The sequence below is a fragment of the Schistocerca serialis genome, chromosome 10, assembly GCF_023864345.2.
Source record: "Schistocerca serialis cubense isolate TAMUIC-IGC-003099 chromosome 10, iqSchSeri2.2, whole genome shotgun sequence".
NCBI classification, from domain to species: domain Eukaryota; kingdom Metazoa; phylum Arthropoda; class Insecta; order Orthoptera; family Acrididae; genus Schistocerca; species Schistocerca serialis.
The window spans coordinates 110934592-110960591 of NC_064647.1; the positions used below are offsets into that span (position 1 = coordinate 110934592).

At 39.8% G+C, this 26000-nt stretch overlaps 1 protein-coding gene across 1 annotated transcript in view; it reads left to right on the plus strand.

Annotated features, from left to right (window-relative positions):
- The window catches only part of LOC126425138 (speckle-type POZ protein-like), a 264849-nt gene extending 240750 nt beyond the window's left edge, over positions 1–24099 (plus strand). The window contains exon 4 of the mRNA XM_050088081.1: positions 23542–24099. The gene's annotated coding sequence lies outside the window, so the exon portion shown is untranslated. The remainder of the gene's footprint in view (positions 1–23541) is intronic.
- The last annotated feature ends 1901 nt before the right edge of the window (positions 24100–26000 follow it).

Below are 26000 nucleotides of genomic sequence, written 5' to 3' on the forward strand. Positions count from 1 at the left end.
TTTATGGCAGCTATCAAATTCAAGGCGACCACTAATAATGCTTTACTTGTTCGTTAATACTGACTGAGATGCTCGTGAAACTAACAGCTGTATCAATCATTTACTGCTAGGTAATAAACTGAAACAGATGTAATGCCCAAATATCAGTTTAGTTATTGTTGGGTAGTTAGGTAGTTGGATAGTTCCATGGATTGTAATTGCGACCTGTTGTTATGATGTGGAGCAAGTCTGTTTTGGTTACATGACATCGTTGACAGGAGAGCCATCTCTTATTATGAAAAGTGTAATCTTCTGGTTGGAGAAGTTTTATGCCCAGAGTGCATGAAATGCAATCCTCAAGTCGAAAGAATTTTCATAGTAACAATAGTATTTTCAATGGTTTTTTACATTCTAATGGTCATCGTACTTTCAGAAGAACATTTTCTAAAATATGTGCATTACGTACATCAATGTAGTTCTTGCTTTCGATTTAAAAAGTGTTATCTTATACTTAACTAAACCATAGTATCAGGTATCATCATCAGCATCGACATGACAGCCTTTTGTGAGCTGTGGCTTTCTGTGGAAGATTACTACATTCTTCCCTGTTTGTGCCAAACTCCTCCAATTCTGAATTCTGGTTTTCCTTATATCCTCTCTGAAACCATCCTCTCCCACCCCCTTAGCTTTGGTCTTCCAACTCTCCTGGTTCCTTCAGGCTCTGCTCTGAATGTCTTCTTAATCTTGTCATTTGCTCTCAGCACTTGTCCTGCCCATTCCAACCTCTTTATTCTCAATACTGATGAAAGTGTGTGGTTCATTATATAGATTATATTACTCATAGTTTAACCTCGTCTCCAGACACCATTTTCTTCCACTGGTTCAAGAAGCTCTCCCTTTCAAATATGTCCAGTAGCTTTTCGTCAGGTTTTGTTATGTCCACATTTCAGCACCATATGATAGCACTGGCCTTGCTAAAACTTTTACACATCATAACTTTACTTTACCTGAACGACAACTTAGATTTGAGATGTTTTTTGTGGCCATGGTAGCATTTTTTGGCAGAAAATTTTCACTTTTGGAGTTCAGAGTGGACATTGTTCTTAAAGCTTACTTCTGATCCTTGGTTAAAACTACACAAAGCATGAAATTTGTGTGAACCAATTTCTATTTATTGGGGATCTTTAGGATAATATTTCTCAGTTGCAGGCATATATGTAGTTTTCCCTCTATTTATGTGTAGTGTCATCTATCTAGTAACTCTTTGAAGACTTGTAAAGGCTTCTTTCATTGCTCTTGGTGTTCTTGCAATTATACCAATCTCATCTGCGTGTGACAGCACCTGAACTGATTTGTATAGAATTATAATAGGAGAATTCTCTGAGAAGCTACAGTCGAGTGATTTTGTCTACTGTGGATTCCGTTTTGTACTTTTTCAGTTATTCATCACTGCTTTGTGTGTATTTTTGAAATCTATTCAGGTTTTACCCAGTAAGAACTGGATGTGGTCTTCATTTGTTGTGAATGGGCATAAGGAGAATTGGCTGATGTCTGTAAACAGCTGGAGGATATGTTGGCCATGGGTGACAGGCTTCTGGATGCTGCTCAAAGGTGCAGTGACATCAGGGCACTGGTGCTAAGACCTGCGACACCCGTGGTGCCATTGGAATACCCTGGTGACCTGGTTGTCAGTGTGTCTTCTGATATGCAACATATTTCCGGTTTGTCTTCACACAAGAGTGACTGGTGGGCAGTGGTAGGCGTGTGTGTCGCTGAGCAGAAGGCGAAAGAGGGAATGACCCGTACAGTCTTTACTCCTTAGGAACAGTTACGAGGTGCTACCTGGTGTTGATAATACTTCTGAGCTAACGCAGACTGCCTCTCCTGTTGTGTCAGTGACGTATTTTCCTGCCCAGTCCAGACAAGTGCAGAGTGCAGGTATGCTAGTCATTGGGAGCTCCCTCAGGGAATACCATGCAGAGCAGGAAAGAATGCCAGTTTGCTCTTGGTGTATTTGCCAGAGGGGTTAGATTAGTTTTTGTTCCATAGATCCGTGCTGAGGAGATCCTCGTGGATGGGGAACACGTTTTTTTTCTTTAACGCTGAAATAACAATACTAATACTATGAATATATGCAATACATCATTTGTTTCTATTAAAAAATTCGTCAGTGGAGTTGAAGGAGTTGGCCACTAGTAAGTCTTTCAGGCTCCTTTTAAACTGATCTTTATTCGTAACTAAATTTTTTATGTTTGCTGGCATATTATTGAAGATGAGTGTTCCTGAGTAGTGGACCCCTTTTTGAACTAAAGTAAGTGCTTTTACGTCCTTGTACAGATCATTTTTGTTCCTGGTATTGTATGTATTAACTGAGCTGTTTGTTGGAAAAAGAGATATATTATTTAGGACAAATTTCATTAATGAGTAAATATACTGAGAGGCAGTAGTTAGTATACCCAGTTCTTTGAAGACGTTTCTACAGGACGTCCGTAAATTTACTTCACAAATTATACGTATGACACGCTTTTGGACTCTTAAAACTTTTGTTTGACTTGAAGAGTTACCCCAAAATATTATACCATATGACATTATGGAATGAAAGTAGGCAAAGTATGCAAGCTTTTTCATTTTTATGTCGCCTATGTCTGCTAACACTCGAATTGCAAATACAGATTTGTTAAGGCGTTTCTGCAGTTCTGTGGTGTGCTCCTCCCAATTGAATTTGTCGTCAAGTTGTAATCCCAGGAATTTAAGACTGTCAACCTCTTCTTCATACTTTATGCATATGCTGGGTGGAAACCTCTTCAGATTCTGAATTGCATATAGTGAGTCTTTTCGAAGTTTAATGTCAGTGAGTTGGCTTTAAACCATTTATTAATATCTATGAAAATATCATTAGCAGATCTTTGTAGAACTACACTCGACATACTATTTATTGCAATACTTGTGTCAGCTGCAAACGTTTTGTCTGTGACACCACGGAGGCTCTGCCAGTGGCTGTCGAGTGCACTGGGTGCAACCAGTCTCGAATAGTGGGTCATGTTGGCACTACTGACGCCAGCTGCCTGCGGTCTGAGGTCGTCCTCAGTTCCTGTTGGCATGTAGCTGACTTTGTGAGGGCACCTAACATCACACATGGGCTGCAGCCTAACCTGACTATTTGTACAAGTAGCCTCATGTAGGATTGGAGCAGAGTGTAAGGTATAAACTAGAAGCTCAGACGACTCTGCGATAGTACTGGATGTGAAGTTCTCAACCTCTGCTATCAGGTGGAGAGTTGTAAAGTTCCCCTCAATAGGTCAGTCATGCACTGCATCGAGGGAGAGGCTACTAATGTAGCAGAGTACATATGGCATGCATATGGTGTCTTTTGTAGGTCAGAGAAAAATCACTCGAGTTGAGAGATGAATTGTCTGTCAAAATCAAAGTTACATCAGCCAGTGATCTCGGAAAATTCTCGTCCTCACAGATTGGATATAGTAAAGGTTAATATGGTATTAGTAAACTTCTGGAGCATCAAAGAAAATGCTCAAATAGTATTAGGAACAGAAAGTTGATTGAAAGCAGAAGTGAACAGAAATGAAAACCTGAGTTTACATTGGAATGTTTATTGCATGGGATAGGTTAGTTACCAGTGGTGTTGGCATATTTAGTGCAGTAATGAATTCGATAATGAAATCTAGTGAGGCTATCATGGATTTAGAATATGAATTAATCTGAGTCAAGTTACGCATCAAAGACAAGTAAAAAATGGCAATTGGATGCTTTTAAACACCACCAGGGTAAGGTGCCGAAGTTGTGGTGCACTTCAGAGAGAACTTGAAGAATATCGTTAATAATTTTCCTGATCAAACCTTTGTAATATGGGATGACTGCAGCTTGCCAGGTATAGATTGAGAGAGTCTTGCTATCAATGCTGGTGCCAGAGACAGAGATTTGTGTGGGGTTGTTCTGATGCCATGTCTGAAAATGACTTTGGGCAGATAATTATTGAACCAACTCGTGAAGGTAATGTCTTAGACCTCCTAGCAACAAACAGGTCTGAACTTATTGAATTAGTTAATGTAGGGGAAGGTATCACTGATCATAAGGCTGTTACAGCAACTATGACTATGGATTTTATACTGAATGATGAGAATGATGAGAGAAATTTTTGCTTAGCAAATGTGACAGGATATAAGTTGCAGAATATCTTGGTATTGAGCATCAAATATTCAGTGATGAGGACAAAGATATGGAGTGCAAAAAAATCAAAAGCATCATTCAGTATGCCTTAGACAAGTACTTCCTGGTGTAGGTTATCAGGGTTGGAAACACCCGCTGTGATTTGATAGCTGTGTTAGAAAACTGCCATGTGAACTGTGTGTGTGTGTGTGTGTGTGTGTGTGTGTTCTAAGCGTAAGTCTAGGGACCGATGACCTCAGCAGTTTGGTCTCCCTTAGAAATTCACACACACACACACAAAATCACGTATAAAGAGAAGTCAAAGCGTAGCTGAAAAACGAAAGCTGAACAAAGTGAAAATGAGCATAAGAAGAGCAATGAGAGATGCATTCAGTGACTTTGAAAGAAGAATTTTGTCAACCGATCTGAGTGAAAATCTTAAAAAGGTTCAAAACCCACTATTTATTCGCTCAGTGACCACGCTGCCATTGAAACTGAAGATAACAGGGAGAAGGATGAAATACTTAATTCAGTCTTTTGAAATTGTTTCACTGCAGAACATCGTAACATGGTCTCTCCTTTCAATTACACGGTGTATACGACAACCGGGAGATCCGGGAAAAGCCCAAGAATTTTTTCATCCAGGAAAAAACCGGGGAAAACACGGGAATTTTTCGTTGTTTTAGTTTTCAGTTAAATTTTTGTAATTTTGACTGGTAGGAATCGATACTCTAACCAAGGATATTACTGTATCCTGCTGCTGCAGAATAATACAGCGGCATTAAAACAAGAACGAGAAAAAAAAAACAGAAATAAAACTTAAATTGCAAAGGAAATGCACCATATAAAATAACACAGTGCACGTACAAGCATCTGCCAACAGTAAAATGTGTCGAAGGCTTTAGGAAGTCTATGCAATGCTTCATAACAATGAACTGCTCTGATGAGCGTGATGTTACAACTGTTTACATTAGATTCATTTAAGCAATTATGAGCGAGCTCATGCATACGCGCAGTTGAGTCACGTATGAGTAATACCTTCTCCCACTTCTGGCTTCAGAAATCTGGCTGTTGGCTGTGTAAGCAACAGTAGCAGCAACCACCCTCATGGGGTACTGAGCAAAATTTTACTGGGGCACCCAAGCTGCCAGATTCCAAAGTGCACAGCAGGCATGGATCTGGGGGGGGGGCTACAAACCGGGGTATCTGTACCGGGCAGTAGTTTCAGGGGGAGGGGACAAATTTACATTCTTGAGGAAAAAAACTTTTTTCTCAAAGCACCTAGCATCCAGCGAACGTCAGCCTATCGATTATTTATACGATTTTGAAACGCACCCTTGCTGGTTTTTAGACATTTTTGAACACATTCTAAGTTGATTTCTGAAAGAATTATAAGTTTACTTTTGAATGCGTGCATAGTGTACGTGATGTCTCTGCTAGCAAACTTTGTATGTGGTGTTGTCTGAAAGCTGACGCAGTCCCTCAGCCACATACTCCCGACGATCAAGTACCACGGTCGTGGAACCCTTGTCCGCCGGAAGAATGACGATGGATCGGTCAGCCTTCAGATCACGGATAACCTGGGCTTCAGCAGTGGTGATGTTGGGAGTAGGATTAAGGTTTTTTGAGAAGGATTGAGATGCAAGGCTGGAAGTCAGAAATTCCTGGAGGGTTTGGAGAGGGTGATTTTGAGGAAGAGGAGGTGGGTCCCGCTGCGACGGAGGACGGAACTGTTCCAGGCAGGGTTCAATTTGGATGATGTCTTGGGGAGTTGGATCATTAGGAGTAGGATTAGGATCATTTTTCTTCGTGGCAAAGTGATATTTCCAGCAGAGAGTACGAGTGTAGGACAGTAAATCTTTGACGAGGGCTGTTTGGTTGAATCTGGGGGTGGGGCTGCAGGTGAGGCCTTTGGATAGGACAGAGGTTTCGGATTGGGAGAGAGGTTTGGAGGACAGGTTAACTACTGAATTAGGGTGTTGTGGTTCCAGATTGTGTTGATTGGAATTTTGAGGTTTTGGAGGGATTGGAGCTGGAAGTGGGAGATTGAGTAGATGGGAGAGACTGGGTTTGTGTGCAATGAGAGGAGGTTGAGGTTTGCTGGAAAGGTTGTGAAGGGTGAGTGAGTTGCCTTTCCGGAGGTGGGAAACCAGGAGATTGGATAGTTTTTTGAGGTGGAGGGTGGCATGCTGTTCTAATTTACGGTTGGCCTGTAGGAGGATGCTCTGAACAGCCAGTGTGGATGTGGGAGAGGAAAGATTAAGGACTTTTACTAAGGATAGGAGTTGACGGGTGTGTTCATTGGCTGAGTTGATGTGTAGGTGAAGGATTAGGTGGGTGAGGGCAATGGATTGTTCAGTTTGGAACTCGTATAGGGACTGATGGAAAGAAGGGTTGCAGCCAGAGATGGGAACTTTAAGTGTGAGGCCTTTGGGGGTAATGCCAAATGTCAGACAAGCCTGAGAAAATAGAATATGGGAGCGTAATCTGACTAGGGCGAAGGCATGTTTGCGGAGGGAATGTAAATAAAACTTAATGGGGTTGTTGTGGTGGTGTTGTGAGGGGGACATGGTATTAGAAGGTGGAAAGTGTAACATGAGGCTGAAATGAAAATGAAAATAAAAATATATGGGGAGAGATAAAGGTGGACTGGAAAGTAACTGGAGATCTGGTGTGAAAAAAGGCGAAAAGGTGTTGGTTACAGCTGGGCTATGTTGGACTTGGGTTGGTAGACAACGATGTGCACAAAGGTTAGGTAGTTGTGTTGCCGCCAAAACACGTTAGAGGACGGAGAAATTCAGGAAAATTTCGAAAAAACTGCGTGTAATATATTAAAAGGAGTGGTTTTGTGGTGGCAGATTATGAAAATGAGGCTAACAATTGTCTGATGAAGAAATAATGACGTTAAAACCTGTGGGAAGCGGCTAAAAATTATCAGTGATGTGGGAAAAATGGAAATGGAAATAAAGCGAAAGTTATTAGAACTAGCCGAAATGGTTGTTTAAAAGGTCAAAGGAACTGTTTGTGAACTAGAAATGGTGGATTTTATAGTGGCGGTAGTGTTGAAAGCGGCAAAAAAAATTTTGTGGTTATGGTTTGGAAGTGGATTACGTATTGTTGAGTATATATAGGCGGGATAAAATTGTATAGCAGATCACGGTAAAAAGGAGAAGGTGAATACAAAGTGAAACTACTAGCAAAAACAGAATATATATACGTGTCTGTATACGTGTGGATGGATATGTATGTGTGTGCGAGTGTATACCCGTCCTTTTTTCCCCCTAAGGTAAGTCTTTCCACTCCCGGGATTGGAATGACTCTTTACCCTTTCCCTTAAAACCCACATCCTTTCGTCTTTCCCTCTCCTTCCCTCTTTCCTGATGAGGCAACAGTTTGTTGCGAAAGCTTGAATTTTGTGTGTATGTTTGTGTTTGTTTGTGTGTCTATCGACCTGCCAGTGCTTTCATTTGGTAAGTCACATCATATATATATATATATATATATATATATATATATATATATATATATATATATATATATGTAATGGAAGGAAACATTCCACGTGGGAAAAATTATATATAAAAACAAAGATGAGGTGACTTACCAAACAAAAGCGCTGGCAGGTCGATAGACACACAAACAAACACAAACATACACACAAAATTCAAGCTTTCGCAACAAACTGTTGCCTCATCAGGAAAGAGGGAAGGAGAGGGGAAGACGAAAGGAAGTGGGTTTTAAAGGAGAGGGTAAGGAGTCATTCCAATCCCGGGAGCGGAAAGACTTACCTTAGGGGGAAAAAAGAACAGGTATATACTCGCACACACGCACATATCCATCCACACATACAGACACAAGCAGACATATTTAAAGACCCGGAGGGAATGTAAATAAAACTTAATGGGGTCATTGTGGGGGTGTTGTGAGGGTGACATGGTATTAGAAGGTGGAAAGTGTAACATGAGGTGAAATGAAAATGAAAATAAAAATATATGGGGAGAGATAAAGGTGAACCGGAAAGTAACTGGAGATCTGGAATGAAAAAAGGCGAAAAGGTGTTGGTTACAGCTGGGCTATGTTGGACTTGGGTTGGTAGACAACGATGTGCATAAAGGTTAGGTGGTTGTGTTGCCGCCAAAACACGTTAAAGGACGGAGAAATTCAGGAAAATTTCGAAAAAACTGTGTGTAGTATATTAAAAGGAGTGGTATTGTGGTGGCAGATTATGAAAATGAGGCTAACAATTGTCTGACGAAGAAATAATGACGTTAAAACCTGTGGGAAGCGGCTAAAAATGATCAGTGATGTGGGAAAAACGGAAATGGAAATAAAGCGAAAGTTATTAGAACTGGCCGAAATGGTTGTTTAAAAGGTGAAAGGAGCTGTTTGTGAACTAGAAACGGTGGATATTATAGCGGCGGTAGTGCTGAAAGCGGCAAAAAAATTTTTTTGGTTATGGTTTGGAAGTGGGTTACGTATTATTGAGTATATATATAGGCGGGATAAAATAGTATAGCAGATTACGGTAAAAAGGAGAAGGTGAATACAAAGTGAAACTACTGGCAAAAACAGAAAGAGGAAAATAAGACGACAGAAAAGATTTCGAAATGCAACAGTGACAATAACAAACGTAATTGTTGGATTCAAATTAATGATATCAATATAATGGAAGGAAACATTCCATGTGGGAAAAATTATATATAGAAACAAAGATGAGGTGACTTACCGAACAAAAGCGCTGGCAGGTCGATAGACACACAAACAAACACAAACATACACACAAAATTCAAGCTTTCGCAACAAACTGTTGCCTCATCAGGAAAGAGGGAAGGAGAGGGGAAGACGAAAGGAAGTGGGTTTTAAGGGAGAGGGTAAGGAGTCATTCCAATCCCGGGAGCGGAAAGACTTACCTTAGGGGGAAAAAAGGACAGGTATACACTCGCACACACGCACATATCCATCCACACATACAGACACAAGCAGACATTTTTAAAGAATGTCTGCTTGTGTCTGTATGTGTGGATGGATATGTGCGTGTGTGCGAGTGTATACCTGTCCTTTTTTCCCCCTAAGGTAAGTCTTTCCGCTCCCGGGATTGGAATGACTCTTTACCCTCTCCCTTAAAACCCACTTCCTTTCGTCTTCCCCTCTCCTTCCCTCTTTCCTGATGAGGCAACAGTTTGTTGCGAAAGCTTGAATTTTGTGTGTATGTTTGTGTTTGTTTGTGTGTCTATCGACCTGCCAGCGCTTTTGTTCGGTAAGTCAACTCATCTTTGTTTTTTTATATATATATATATATATATATATATATATATATATATATATATATATAATGTAAGAAGGATCATTTAATGTTTTACATGTACGAACATACTGGCTTCCTACATCACTGTAACTGCGCAAGCGTGGTGACGCCTCTTATCTGGCGCTCTCTGGCAACTGCTGAAATGAATCTATTTCGAACAGGTTGCATGAAAACATTGCGAATTGTGGTTCGAAAAGCATTATTTTCAAAGTAGATTTTCTTTTACGCAAGATGAACTATGTGCATGAATGTATGATGAATTTCTTAAATCACAGAGCGTTTGCTCTCATTTAAAAATCAACTCTTTGATGACAAGCCATGTAGAAGATTTTTGAGCCCAGAAGATAAAGAGATTTATGTTGGTATTAAAAATTTTGCTGGCGTATTTATATGGTGTATCTTAACGTGTAACATGCGCTAAACAGATCAACATTATATGTGAAAGCTTAGCTTCTCTTGTAGCTTATTAATCTTAGAGACAAATATTATATGTGAAAGCTTTGCTTTTCTTGTAGCAACACTATGTATAGTAACTTAAATCATTAACTTTCCTTGTTGGTGGAATTCGAATTCATACTTCCGTAATATGAAAATTTGCAGCGTACATGTTGCTGCTTATCAAAGATCTTTCCAAAATGTGTTTTTCCCCCCTGAGTTTTGTTTTCTAAAGTGCCAAGAAATTCTACGCTGTTGTATAAAACCATATGTATTCAAAGTATTGATAAGTTTTACAGTTTCGACGGAAAGTATACTATCACTTAATATGGAAAAAGTGTATTTTCACCTAGGAGAAAATGTATTATTAACCGGGAGATCCGGGAAAAATCTGGTAATTTTTTTTTTCTTGTCCACATATACACCCTGAATTAGCATGCAAATAACAAAATGGCAGATATTGAAATAACTGATCACGGAATAGAAAATCAGCTATAGTCACTTAGTAGTGGAAAGACATCAAGACCAGATGAGATACCTGTAAGATTCTACAAAGATTATGCGAAATAACTTCCTCCCCTTCCAGCAGCAGTTTATTGTAGATTGCTGGACGAGTGCATGGTACCAGGTGACTGGAAGAAAACACAAGTCATTCCAGTTTTCAAGAAGGGTTGTAGGACAGATGCACATAATTATAGGCCTACGTCATTGATGTCAATCTGTTGTAGAATTGTGGAACATTTTTTACATTCAAGAATTATGACTTTATGGAGAATGAATATCCCCTCTATAAAAATCAACATGGATGCTGCAAACAGAGATCTTACGAAAGTCGGCTCACTCTGTTTCTCCGTGAGATCCACAGCACTGCAGACAACAGTGCTCAAGTTGATGCTGTGTTCCTTATCTTCAGGAAGGCATTTGACGCCATCCTGCACTACTGTTTAGTGAAATAAACTACAAGCTTACCAAGTGTTAGACCACATTTTCAACTCGATTCAAAACTTCCTTACAGATAGAACTCAACATGTTGCTCTTAATGGAATGAAATCAACAGATGTAGAGGTAATTTCTGGAGCTCCCCAAGGAAATATGGAAGGACCATTACTCTTTACATTGAATATAAATGATCTATTAGAAAGCATTGGACTGTTTGCAGATGATATGGTTGTCTGTAAGAAATTAGCAATGCCAGAAGGCAGTATCACTTTGCAGAACAACCTGCAAAGGATTCATGAATGGTACCGGCTTTCACAGTTGACCCTAAATGTAAATAAATATAACATATTGTGCATACATAGGAGAAGAAATCCACCACTGTACAATCACATCGTTGACGTCAAATTGCTCGAAACAGTATTTACCATAAAATATCAAGGAGTAACTATCCAGAGTGAAATGACAACATAAAGCAAATAAGAGGATAAAAAGATGCCATACTCAGATTCTTAATCTTAAGGAAATGTAACTCATCAACAAAGGAAGTGGCTTATAAGGCAGTTTTCCGACAAATTCTTGAGTGTTGTTAATCACTATGGGATCCTTACCTCATAGGGCTGATTAGAGAGAGAGAGAGAAGATCTAATGACGAGCAACATGTTTCATCATGAGATCATTTAGGTTATGCGAGAGCATTACAGAGATGCTCAACACACTTCAGTAACAGACACTACAAGAGAAACATTGTGCATCACAGAGAGATTTACAATTGAAATTTTGAGAGAGCACTTTCCGGAAAGAGTCAGATAACATACTATTCCCTCTCACATACATCTTGTGAAATGACCGCGATGAGAAAATTTGAGAAGTTACAGCTTATCAACAATCATTCTTCCCATGTGCCATTGGCGAGTGGAATAGGGAAGGGCAGATCAATTAATGGTACCAGAAATACCCACCGCCACACACTGTTAGGTGGCTTGCAAAGTATGGTGTAGATTTAGAAGCTCAGAGACATTAATTATGACAGTGTACATGTTGCTGCGTATCAAAGATCTTTCCAAAACGTGTTTTTTCCCCCTGAGTTTTGTTTCCTAAAGTGCTGAGAAATTCTACACTGCTGTATAAAACCATATCTATTCAAAGGATTGATAAGTTTTACAGTTCCGATGGAAAGTATACTGTCACTTAAAATGGAAAAAGTGTATTTTCACCCGGGAAATAGTTTAGTGTGGGCTTGGCTCCTCTGCTGACGAAGGATGCTGTGCAGCTGAAGAAGAACTTGTTTATTATCATTTGTGGGTGGCACAGAGAATGTGACACTGCTTACCCAGTGGTGACAGCTGCTGACTGCTGATTGCATGTTCTGCTGTTGTGTTTTCAGGTTCCTGTGTCCCCTGGACATAGTAAGTGTGGCTTGTGGCAACGGTTGCAGGTAAGGGCTCAAAGATTAGTACCACAGTGAGGGCAGAGGTGACTGGATGCTCTAGTTATACACCCAGGACAGTGGCCAAATGTGGCTCCTGGTGCTCAGATGTCTATGTGACAGGCAGCAGTTCTTGTCCTGGCTGTGGCAGAAGCACCAGGCATGGCCCAGAGTAGCAAAGGCTCAACATCACATTGCTGCCTAGCTGTTGGTCGATGATGAGATGGTTAGTGTGCCGATTCCTGCCATTTATGTTGGTTCATCTGAAATGTGCTGGTGATCCTCAACAGCTGTAATTGGCTTGCACTGCTTCTGCTTGGAAAGTCAGATGTTAGTGGCAAGTGTGGCCTGTCATCACAGAAGTGGTGCAAAGCCACTGACAGTGCAGTCTCCGTGCTGGCTGTGCCAACATTGTAGTTGCCTGGTTTTGGCACGACACTCGTATGATGGTTTCAAGTCTCATTTATAACTTTACCCCTTTACAGGACGGTTACAAAAAGAAATGTGGGGTCCTGCCCACTTGTCGCTTCTAGAGTGCCTAAAGGATGCTGCATTCGCGGTTAGCTATTCAACAATTCAAGCAAATCAAATTAATAGTTTTTATTATAGTAACGAAGATTGTCAATACTTAACTTTGGACTTGCAAGAACGTGTCGCAAGCAATGGGCGACGTGCAAACAATCAGTCCTTTGCTGTATACAAGGTCCATGTAAGCAATTGACATGGATGACAAGTCACTGCTGTCATAGTGCTGTACTAGTACTGTGCCAGTACTGTGCCGTTGAGGCTGATAGGAGTAGCGCTTATATTCTCTTCTTGTAGAGGCTGCTCCTGTTATGGTGTGGTCCTAGTTAGCAGGCTATTGGTTGATGTCTTCTCACAGCCTTCTCTGCGCTTGTGTTCTTTGTCTTCATGTTGGCACTTGTGGTTACGTTAGAACGAGAAAGATCATGTGTTAGGTACTACTTTCATTGTAATTTAGAGGAAAAACCATCTTTTTGTGGATTTCCTGGCATAATTGCACATACTGTGCAGACTCAGAATCGAAGGGAAATTTTTCGACTACAGCCTCATATTGGGTCATTCCCCAGTTGAAGAGGAGATGCTTTTTGTGATGAGTTAGATGAAGTATACAGTGAATGTCTGAAAGAAAACTGTAAGATAATTTTTGGAGATTTGTTGTTGTTGTGGTCTTCAGTCCAGAGACTGGTTTGATGCAGCTTTCCATGCTACTCTAGAGATATGAAAGCAAAAATAGGAAAAGAAGATTATGAGCATCAGTCTTGTATTGGAAAATTACTCAAATGACAATGGAATCAGACTTGTACAATTCTCTTCCTTGAGAAATATGGTAACAGGTAGTACAACTTCTTAACCCTCAAGCAGGAATGGTTTTTTTCATAATAGAGCAGCACATGGCATACTTTGTGCAAAAGTAAAGAATAGCCATCTTTTATGTTACCAAGGTATACATTAATGAGAAAAAACCACAGTTCAATCTTAATTTAATTAAACAACAATAAAATAAACTTAGTATTATATAAGCTAAATCACTGGTTTTAATTAAACAATAATAAATTTAAACTTTAACTATACTACTCTGTTGCTGTGTAGAAGTGTAACCCCACAGTAATTAGCCATGTGAAGCATGAAACAGTGCAGTTGCATCAGATCCCAGCCTTCTGCTTATTTGATTGCTAATTATCTGATAGACTACTGCTTCATTGTAGGATTGTGCTGCTAGTTCAGAATCAGTCATTTTCTTGCACAGATTGTAAATTTTTTCAACTTAGCTCACTGTTTAATTTATATTACTGCTGCGCTCTTGGGCGTGTGACTGTGGAACTTATCATTATGTTAGATAAAGCAATAATGAAAGAATAGATATGAGCTCACAATTGTAAAACAACAGTGGCATAATGCAAGACAATATTATTTGTGGTTGGCACACTTTATACATAAAATATTTTCCAGCTTCTTCTTTAATAGGATGGTTAACCTCAAAGATATAGATAAAATCATTTGGAAATCCTCATACGGAAATATTTTAAGCAAATTGACCATCTCCAAATAGATGCAAGACATCTGTTAAACCTAATGAATGTTAGAAGCTGTAGGAATGCTAAGTTGACTCTGACCATTGCCTTGTAACAGCAAAGTCCACAAGTTGATTATCTCGTCCAAAGCAGGTATGTAAATCTCATGCAGGAAAATTCTGTAGTGAGAAGTTCAAGAAGCTGATTTCTGATACACTTTCCCAACAGTGAGGGTATTGAGGAAATATAGGAGAACCAAGGGTCACTCTTACAAAAGTCTAGGAAGAGCATATTAGGCTGTACACAGTGGCTGGTTTGATGAAGAGCATACGCAAGTAACAGCATGTAAATCTTACCTCAAAATCTAGATGATTATAGAAGAGCAAGAATAAAAGAAAAGAGGCTGCACAGAATGGAAAAGAGAGAAAATGAAAGGGAAGAACTAGAAGAAATGGAACAGCTGAAAGGGATGAATGAGGTGAGGGTTTTTTTATCAAAAGTTAAATAAAAACCGAAAGCATTTCTGACCTAGGATGAATTTGTATAGAAATACAGATAACTTAATTTTAGTAGTGATGAAGCAATATGAAAAAGATGAGCTCATCACTTTGATGGGCTGCTGAATGAAGGTTTATCTGAGAACCGAGGAATCTTACCATCTGTAAAGACGAGGAATTCAGCAACAGAGGAACCTGTACAAGTTGTGGAAAAATGGGGGTCAGCTACCAAGAACTGCAGAATAATAAGGCTCCAGGAATGGATCTAATACAATCAGAACTCATTAAAAGTGCAGGAAAGGAATTTGTCAAACATTTTCATGAGCTTGTAATTAATATTCGGATGGATGAAAGTATCCCTGATGAATCATATGCTCTGTACACAAGAAAGGCTGTACTGTGATGTGCTCTAACTACAGGGGAATTTGCCTTTTAGCTGCAGCATGTGACATATTTTCCAACATCTTCTTTAATAGGCTGGCACCCTGTGTTAAAATGCTGTTGGTGTCTATCAATGTGGGTTTTGTTAAGGAAGATCTACTATTGATCAGTTCTTTTCAACATGGCAAATACTAGAAAAATGTAAAGAATTTGGAAGAGATACACATCAGCTCTTTATAGATCCTAAATCAGCGTACAACATTATTGGCAGAAGGGAGCTGTATATAGGAATGACATAGTTAAAAAGCCCTAATAAATTGATCACGTTAGTGAAAGCAACTACAGAAAGCACCCAGAGTCAAAATATGGAATATGTTAACAAGTGCTGTGGGGAGGGGGGGGGGGGGGGACAAAAAATGAGTAAGGCTGGGAGACACTTACCCTGCCTTCTGTTTAATACAGCCTTCGAAAAGGTTATTGGATATTGTACTACTCTCTTACTGAGTCAGTTACATTTCAGAGGCAAAGAAGTTTGCAACTCAATTTGTAAGTAAATTGTGGTGCACGCCTTTATGGTTTGTCTTTTCATTTGTTCATCATATTCCATGGATAAAATCAAGATGGAGAAACCTTGCAAATGTCAAGCAACTCAAGGTATTCATCAACAAAACAGTTGAGAGATACTTTATCTGTACACTCGATTGTCAGTAAACTTATGTAGTGCTGTTTGCGCAGTGTGAACTGTGAGTCGGAAGAAAAGCTGCTACTTTGATACTTGCTTCTGCTTCCTAAGCTGTATACAATAGCTGCTGTTTATCTTCTTTTGGTAGGTTAATATTTATTTGGTTTCACTGGTATTTTTCAAAGAAAATAATTCCCTGTATCTACAACAGAGGTCTGTGTACAACACTGCACTTCGTGTCATGCAGTTTATGAACTCTGCTGCTTGCCGTGTAGCTAACAGGAATTTTCAGTTACTGAAGTAGACAATCAGATAATTGGTAGAATTTGCGGCTAATGAGTTATGATTTTTATTTTCATTTCATTCAGTAGGTATTCCCACTTCCTTCCTGTATGTTAGATGAGAGTTTGTAGAATGCCTTTGCACCCAAGTACACAAATCCAGTTTGAAAAGTAGGCGAGCAGGCAAAGTGTGTACCAGAACAATTTTTTTTTAATTTTATGTTGTGGCTGGCTGTTCCCAGTCACACATTGCTGTTGCTCAGTCAGGTTCAGGGGAAAAGAAAGAATAGAGAAAGCACATATTTCTAATATATATGGGTGTTGGATATCTATCCAAATCTCCTTTTCCCCTATGTCCCTCTCCATTTCGTCCTCCTTCCCCCTCCATCCATCACCTCCTCCCCCCTCTCTCTATCTTCTTCTCCTCCTCCTCTCTCTCCCTCTCCCCTCCCCCCTTCTCCCCATTACTCCTTTTCACTTTCTGTGCCCATTTCCTCCCACTCCTCTGACCGTCCCCCCTTCCCCTCTCTGACCTTGAACCTCGTTTACTGGTATTCCAAATTCAGAGACTGGAGCGAGAGAGGGGGGGAGAAGAAGATAGGCAGAGAGAGTGGGGTAGGAGGTGATAGACAGAGAGATTGGAAAGGAGGAGGAAATAGACAGGGATGTGGGGGAGGAGGAGGTCAGTATTTTGCCAGTGGCAAAGTAGTGGTAAAACAAGTTCCCATCACATCACTAAAGTTAAGCACTGTTGAGCTTGGCTAGCAGTTGGATTGGTGACCATTTGGGTCAGCTGAGGGCTGTTGGCAAATGGGGTGCATTCAGCTATTGTGAGGCCAGTTGAGGAGGTACTTGTTGGAGATATACCAGCTCAGGTCACAAAAACTGACAATGGCTGGGACTGTGGTGTGCTGACTGCATGCCCCTCCATATCTGTGCCCAGTTACACCTATCTCCCAAGTATGACATTGCAGTCGTCAGTACCATTGGGCCTTTGGAGGCCTGTTTGGATGGAGTTAGTTTTAATTAGCCAATAAGCCATAAATACAACTGTTCTGTTTGTTAACAATGTTCCACAATATATAATTGTCCATCCAAATGTCCATTAGAGAAATAGGTTAAAATTTGAAGTAAATTGACCAAGAAATTTTTCAAGATTTTTGATAATAACATTCTCACTTCATATACTGCATACACTATGTGATCAAAAGTATCTGCACGCCTGGCTGAAAATGACTTACAAGTTTTTGGTGCCCTCCATTGGTATTGCTGGAATTTAATATGGTGTTGGCCCACTCTCAGCCTTGATGACAGCTTCCACTCTCACAGGCATACGGTCAGTCATGTGCTGGTAGGTTTCTTGGGGAATGGCAGCCCATTCTTCACGGAGTGCTGCACTGAGGAGAGGTATCGATGTTGGTCGGTGAGGCCTGGCACGAAGTCGGCGTTCCAAAACATCCCAAAGGTGTTCTGTAAGATTCAGGTGAGGACTCTGTGCAGGCCAGTCCATTACAGGGACTTACTGTCATGTAACCACTATGCCACAGCCCTGTGTTATGAACAGCTGCTCAATCGTGTTCAAAAATGCAATCGCCATCCCCAAATTGCTCTCCAACAGTGGGAAGCAAGAAAGTGCTTAAAACATCAATGTAGGCCTGTGCTGTGATACTGCCATGCAAAACAACAAGGCTGCAAGCCCCCTCCATGAAAAACATGACCACACCATAACATCACCGCCTCTGAATTTGCTATTGGCAATACACACACTGGCAGATGAAGTTCACTGGGAATTCGCCACACCCACACCCTGCCATCAGATCGCCACATTTTGTACCGTGATTCGTCACTCCACACAACGTTTTCCACTGTTCAGTCGTCCAATATTTACAGTATTTACACCAAACAAGGCGTCGTTTGGCATTTACCAGTGTGATGTGCGACTTACGAGCAGCCGCTCAACCATGAAATCCAACTTTTCTCGCCTTGTGCCTAACTGTCATAGTACTTTCAGTGGATCCTGATGCACCTTGGAATTCTTGTGTGTTGGTCTGGTTAGATGTCTGTCTATTACACGTTACAACTCTCGTCAACTGTCGGTGGTCTCTGTCAGTCAACAGACGAGATTGCCTGTATGCTTGTGTGTTGTGCATGTCCCTTCACATTTTCACTTCACTATAACATTGGAAACAGTGGATCTAGGAATGTGCAGGAGTGTGGATATCTCATTTACAGACATATGACAAGTGACACCCAATCACCTGACCACGTTCGAAGTTCGTGAGTTCCGTGGAGCACCCCATTCTGCTCTTTCACAATGTCTAATAACTACTGGGGTCACTGATATGGAGTACCTGGCAGTAGGTGGTAGTACAATGCACGTAATATGAAAAACATTTTTTTGGGCATGTCCGGATACTTTTGATCACATAGTATATTTATTTATACATTGTATGTATGAAAAATAGGTAAATTAATTTTTATTTTTTATTTTTTTTTTTTTAAATGATCAGCTTCAAATATGATTAAGATATAAATGTATGTACTGGTAGCTGGCAATATAATTCCAAAATCCCTAAAAAGACTTCTGCAAAGAATGATCTGATACATACAGATCATTATTTGTTATAGTACTTACTTTTTTGCACTCACAGCCAATGTATATTATTCAGCTGAGAAAGTTTACACAAACACACAGGGAAAACTACACTAAAAAATGATTTTACTTCTGTGTGGGACCACAGTCATACAAAACTTTCTGAAAGATGTAACCGTCATTTGACTGAACAACATTAAGGAAGTTCAGGTATAATACTGACAGAACACAGGCTGTGTGGAAAATGCTTTTATGATTATTAAGTGACATTTGTTCCAGGTAGCTATTATATCACTCTTGAAGCATCTCACTCAACAGTGGTTGCTCAGTAAATTCTTGCTTTCTTTTCCCTTCATGAAAAATGCAATCTAAACTTATCACCAACTACCTACCACTCCTACAGGCTGTTTAGCTTGCTTTACTGAATACTTTTCCATTCAGTTGCCCTGCCAAATACTGATATGAAATTCAAGGTGCACTAACTGTCAATGAAGAACCAAAGCAAACCTTCAGATAAATCGTACTATAATCTGGATCTTTAACAACTGAAGAAAAGCTCCTGTACAGCTACATCTTAATAATATACTCTTCATGGGACATCCACAGCTGCTGCTGAACTTTTTTCATGATAGATAAATCCATTCCAGCTGTACTTCACAAAAACTTTATTTGGAAAAAAAAACAACATATACATGACCTGGATTTCAGGATGGAAATCCCATCCAGATGATTGATTGCACACAAGAAATTGTATGTCACGCAAAAAATCCAATAAATTTATCAAGTATCATGTGATAGCCCATGTGGATGAAGCATGATAAAAACCCTTTGAATCAATCAGTACATCTGGTGGACAGGAGCATATAAGTGCCAAACCTGCCACAGGTCCTGGATGCTTAGCAAAACTATTGAACAGACAGAAGATGAGAATTATTTCTTGAAACCTAAGTCATGTGTAAGATTTTATTCTACTAGAGGTTTTGTCAAGTACAACTAAAACAAACAAACACCATCCAAACAGGCCTTGAAGGCCCAACAGTATCAACGGGCCGCTGTGTAATCCTCAAGTCCTTAGGTGTCACCGAATGTAGTCAGCAGACCATTCACCTGGCCATTGTCAGTTTTCATGACCAGTGTCGCTACTTCCCAGTCGAGTAGCTCCTCAATTGGCTCCACAAAGGCCAATGCACCCTGCTTGCCAACATTACCTGGCAGACCCGGGCGGTGACCTATCCAAGTAGTCAAGCCCGACAGCACCTAACTTCGGTGATCTGACAGGAACCAGTGTTACCGTGGCAGCAAGGCCATTGGCATCAAGTAGAACCAGGGCAGATTTATTTCTTGTGATAAATCTCAGTAGTTTTGCAGTAAATTATAAGGGGCATTCAAAAAGAAATGAGCTGGAGGCATAATTACAGAAACCAGTACCTGTATGTTAGAAGTATTGACCCTGGCTGTTGAGATACTTGTCCCACTGTGACACAAGACTGTGAATGGCTGTCTCATAAAATTCGCAGGGCTGCAATGTTAACCAGTTCCGTACGTACAGCTGGACATCGTAATCCTAGGTGAATCGTTTGCCCCACAGATCCTTTTTAAGGAAACCAAAAATGGTGTAATCATAGGGCTTTGAGGTCCAGACTGTAAGGAGGTTGGCCAAGAACCTCCCATTTGAATATCTGCAGGAATGCCACGATTGTGTTGGCCTTATGAAGCTTTGCATTGTCGTGAAGCAAAATGATCCCAAGGGTGAGATTGCCTGGTCGTTTTGATTTGATCGTTTGGTGAATGGTGGTCAAGCTTTCCATTCACTGTGTCCCGTGCTATAGGAAGTGAATCAGAAGGGGGCCATCTTGGTCAAAGAAGAACGTCAGCATAACCTTTCTGATTCACCTCAGACGACGACGTCCAGCTGTATATGCGGAACTGGTTAACATTGCAGCCCCAGGAATTTTATGACACAGCCATTCACCACCTTATGTCACAGTGGGACAAGTGTTTCAACAGCCAGGGTCAGTAGTTCTAACATAATCATACTGGTTCCTGTAATTATGCCTCTGGCTTCTTTCTTTTTGAATGCCCCTTATGCTTTACTAAAAATGTTCTGATAGTCAGCTAGTCATAAAGTTATGGTTGTTGTAGTTGTAGTTGTCTTCAGTCCAAAGACTGGTTTGATGCAGCTTTCCATACTGCACTATCCTGTGCAATCCTGTGAATAACTACTACAACTCAAATCCTTGTAACCTGCTTACTGCATTCATCTCTTGCTCTTCCTATATGATTATTACCTCCCACACTTACTTCCAGTTCTAAATTGGTGATCCCTTGATGTCTCAGCATGTATCTTATGATCCAATTCCTTCTTCTAGTGAGTCTGTACCACAAATTTCTTTTCTCCCCAGTTCTGTTCAGTCTGTCATTAGTTACATGATCTACCCACTGAAACTTCTGCATGCTTCTGTAGCACCACTTTTCAAATGTTTCTATTTTCTCCATCCTAAACTGTTATTTCACTTCTATACAACTACACTCCATACGAGTACTTCCCGAAAATATTTCCTAACTCTTAAATCAATATTTGATGTTAACAAATTTCTCTTCTTCAGAAACACTTTTCTTGCCATTGCCAGTCTACATTCTATATATTCTCTACTTTGGCCATCATCAGTTATTTTGCTGCCCAAATACCAGAACTCAACTACTATTTTCATAGTCTCATGAAATAATGTAATTCCCTCAGCATCACTTGATTTAATCCTTGATTTGCTATGTCCTTGTTTTGCTTTTGTGGATGCTCATCTTATATCTTCCTTTCAAGACGCTGTCGTTTCTGTCCAGCTGCTCCTCAAAGTCCTCTGCTGTCTTCAAAAGAATTACAGTGTCTTTGGCAAACATCCAAGGTTTTATTTCTTCTCCCTCTACTTTAATTCCTACTCCAAATTTTTCTTTGGTTTTCTTTACTGCTTGCTTACAGTACAGATTGAATAAGACCAGCAATAGGCTACAATCCTGCCTCACTTTTTTATGAGCCACTGTTTCCCTTTCACGTGTCTCAACTCTCGTAACTGCTGCCTAGTTTCTATATAAATTGTAAATAGCCTTTCACTCCCTGAATTTTATTTTTACTTCCTTTAGAATTTCAAAGAGAATATTCCAGTCACATTGTTAAAATATAAGTCTACAAATGCTAAAACATAGTTTTGTCTTTCCTTAACCTTCCTTCTAGGAAGATTCTAGTCATTATTGCCCTGCTATTGCCTTGCATATTCCTACATTTCTCTGGGTTCAAAACTGACCTTCGCCATGTTGGCTTCTACCAGTATTTCCAATCTTCTGTAAATAATTCGTGTTAATATTTTGCAACAATGACTTATTAAACTGACAGTTCGGTAATATTCACACATGTCAGTGCATGCTTTCTTTGGGATTGGAAGTATATTCTGCTTGGGTATTTCACCTGCCTCATACATCTGCTCACCAGGTGGAAGAGTTTTGTCGTGGCTGGCTCTCCCACAGCTATATGTAGTTCTGACAGAATATCAGCTACACCAGGGACGATGTTTTGACTTAGTTCTTTCAGTGCTCTCTCAGATACTTATTGTGGTGTCATATCGATCATCTTTCATTCCTGTAATAGTTATGGTTAGAGCATGAAGAGCTGAAATTTTTTGTCAATTTGGTTGACTGCTTATTTAAAAAATTAAAATTTTAGTGAAAAAATATTTCTTGTATATTGCCTTATTCAGCTATAAAAACATTTCAATTGTGATGGGGATCGTAAATAGGTGGCACACAGAAATGACAATAGTGTTCAATGTGTTGAGGTGCAATACCAACTCAAGAAAAGTTTAAGTTCCTAGTATCACATAACTGATCAAAACCAGGGTATTTTCAGTTTCTTGTGTGATGCCTGCTGTCAGTGAGTTAAAGACTGATGCACTAGATTGTAAGACTGAACCTCAATTGGGCAAGTGAGGTCTACATTGAAATTATTTTTGTTTATAGTATTATGGTTGCGACTTTAATAGTTAATCCTGAAATTCAGTCCTGTTACCACCCACAAATTCTTTAATGGGGTAAATGTATTGACACATAGAGTAAGAATCCAATTACAACTTTTTTAAGATCAGGAGTGAAGCTGGAACACTGTTCCATAATTTTCATGGCTGTGGCATCTTTATAAGCATACATGTATCTCAGCAAACACCACTGTTTTTCAAGTGTCCTTCAGTTTTCTGAGTAAAGTATTTATATTGGCCACAATTAGGAATGGGCCAAGTATCCAACATAAGTCCCATGTTATCATTAGTTAATCTAACCCTCTGCCTTTGGTTGGTGAGGTATGATACCACTGAAGTAAGAGGCCATAATGTTTTACTTTCTCTAGCAATTCTTTGTTTGTCTACACAATCATAATTGTGGCCTGGTCACAGAAAATGCCAAAATGGTGATTTTTCACGTTTAATCTATCAGAACTGAGTTTGTGGAATCTTTTATTGCTTTCTCTATTAACAAGCCTTTACAGGAATTCAACTGAGCAATTGCCAAAAGATTGTTACAAAAAGGTGATTCAGTATTCTGTTATAACCTACCTTCACAAAATTATTTGAAAATAATTAGAGGTTACTTGCTTATTACCAGTCTCATAAATAGCTGTTAACTATTGCACAAAAGTCCTGAGGAATTAAATCTTGCTCATTGTTTACAAAATTAATTAATCAGGAGTGACACACTCATACCAGTGCGAAGTTTCAGCACTTTGACACATTATCATCATTCTGTTTCAGTGTAATGTACTAATACTAAGTTTTTTCATCCCACAGGAAACCACAGAACTAGAAGAGGACAGGCAGAAGTAGCAGAATACGGACTGGATAAAGAAATGTCTGCATGTAAAATCTGCCTTGAAAACTCTAGTAAGAGCCTGAACGGAATATTGTCTACAAGCATGTAACGGAATATTGTCTACAAGCATGTTTTGAGGCAAACATCTACCATTGAGTGTGTATGGGCTGTTGATAACGATTATAGATAGCCAAAAATGGTATCATTAGTGAGCAGTTTCATGGACATTAACTAAAGCAAACTTTAAAAGGAATGTGCTCACATGTGCTCTCAGCTAATAACATCGCAAATCTATATATTTTGTGTATAATCCATACAGTTCTTTATTACTCTAATTCTGATTTCTCCTTAATCTCTATTTTGTATAACAATTTAATATTCCAGCCAAATGAAGTAAATGCAATGGTGATGGTCTCGTGTGTTTGTTATTGGTGAAACATTACCTTCTTGATGAAAAAACATTATTGTGATTGTTTATTGAAGATAGCTATATATTAGCTGGATTTCAACTTAAGATTGTACACTTGGAAGGATAAATAAATGGACAAAAATGAAATTTCTGCTTCTATCTTCATTTTTTATTAAAACCTGCACAAATCCTGAGTGCAATAATTAAAGTGCAATTTGTACTACCTTTGCCTTTCCTAATTGCATGTCTATCATTGTGACTGTTCCTGTTAATCGAGTTACCCTAAACATAATCATAATATATTAGAGGAGTTAGGTAGAGGGTTGTGTATATGTAACTGGCTTCTTTCTTTTTCAGCACTCATATTCAGTCCTAGTGATAATGGTATTACTTAATGGCACATAAACCTAACTGTTCACTACAGAGTGAATTATTGCATTACTGAATCAATAGTTATAGAATACTGTCTGTGTGCACACACTGTGGTATGCCTCAGTTGTACTTTGTTGACCTTGCTCATGTCAGTAAAATTATGAGTTACAAACAGAAAATAATTTAAAGTATCTTTTGATTCAGTTGTCCTGGTTCTCAACAACAACAACAACATGACAACGCTGAGCGGTGTAGGAAAATCAGTATCTGAAAGATAATTATTTTAAGCGGGAGTTATCAGAGTTGTTTATGGAAATGTAAGTAAAAAATACAGGACATATGACAAAAATAAAGGTCATTATTGATGAATGCGAAAATAAAGTTACAAATGCTATTAATATACATCCACAGGTATATATATCTTCACAAATTGAACAAGTCAGTAATGCTTCACGTTGATTGATGGAGTAGTTAGATTGCCCTCCTGAGGGATATTTTGCCAAATTCTGTCCAGTTGGTGCATTAGTGTGTCAAAATCCTGAGCTTGTTGGGAAGAGCCCTGCCCATAATGTTCCAAATGTTCTCAATTTGGGGAGGGATCCGGTGACCTTGCTGGCCAAAGTAGCATTAGGAAAGCTCGAAGACAAGCAGTAGAACATCTCGCCATGTGTGGGTGGGCATTATCTTGCTGAAATGTAAACCCAGGATGGCTAGTCATGTAGGGCAACAAAACAGAGCACAGAATACATCGACATACCACTGTGCACTGAGTGTGCCATGGATGACAGCCAAAGGGATCCTGCTATGAAAAGAAATGGCACACCAGGCTATCACTCGTGGTTATTGGACCACACGGTGGACGGCAGTAAGGTTGCTATACTATTGTCCAGGGTGTCTCCAGACATATCTTTGGCCTGGAACCTCACTGACTGGAATAGAATTGTCTTCAGGGATGAGACCTGCTTGAAATTGAGCCACAATGACCAGTGAAGACATCCAGACAGTAGTGGGATACGAACCCGACTGCCACCTGCCATAACACCCAACAACCAGGAATGGTAGTCAGGGTGCCATTTCTTTTCACAGCTGGAGCCTTTCAGTTGTCATCTGCGGCACTCTTAAAGCACAGTGTTACGTCGATGATGACGTGTCCCGTTTTGTAGCCCTTAATGGCAAGCCATCCTTCGCCTGCATTTCAGCAAGTTGGAGAATATCCTAGAAGCTATGTCAACATATGATGATGACAACTCTCTCAAACCCAATCCCACTAAAATGAAAATTTATGCTTTTCACCCACACGCATGCCTAGCAAATAGAAAGCTGCACTTCAACTGGACAGGATGTACCCTAGAGCACATAGACCAGCCAACATACCTCAGAGTGTTGCTTGTCAGGTGCCTTACATACAAATATCACTGTGAAAAAACCCAAAACAAGGTAGCAGCAAGGAACGATATCCTTGACGCCCGTCCACACGCAACGTTCTGTCTGCGCAAATGTCTGCGCACATCCCATCTGCACAGACAGATCTTTGCGTGTGGACAGAAGATTTGCACCAACCTGAGGTGTGTGCAAACCTGGAAGTTGGAGTTGGAGGTTTGAATGAAACCTCTCAAATCTGTGAGTTCAAACCACATCTGAGCAGACAAGTTGGAG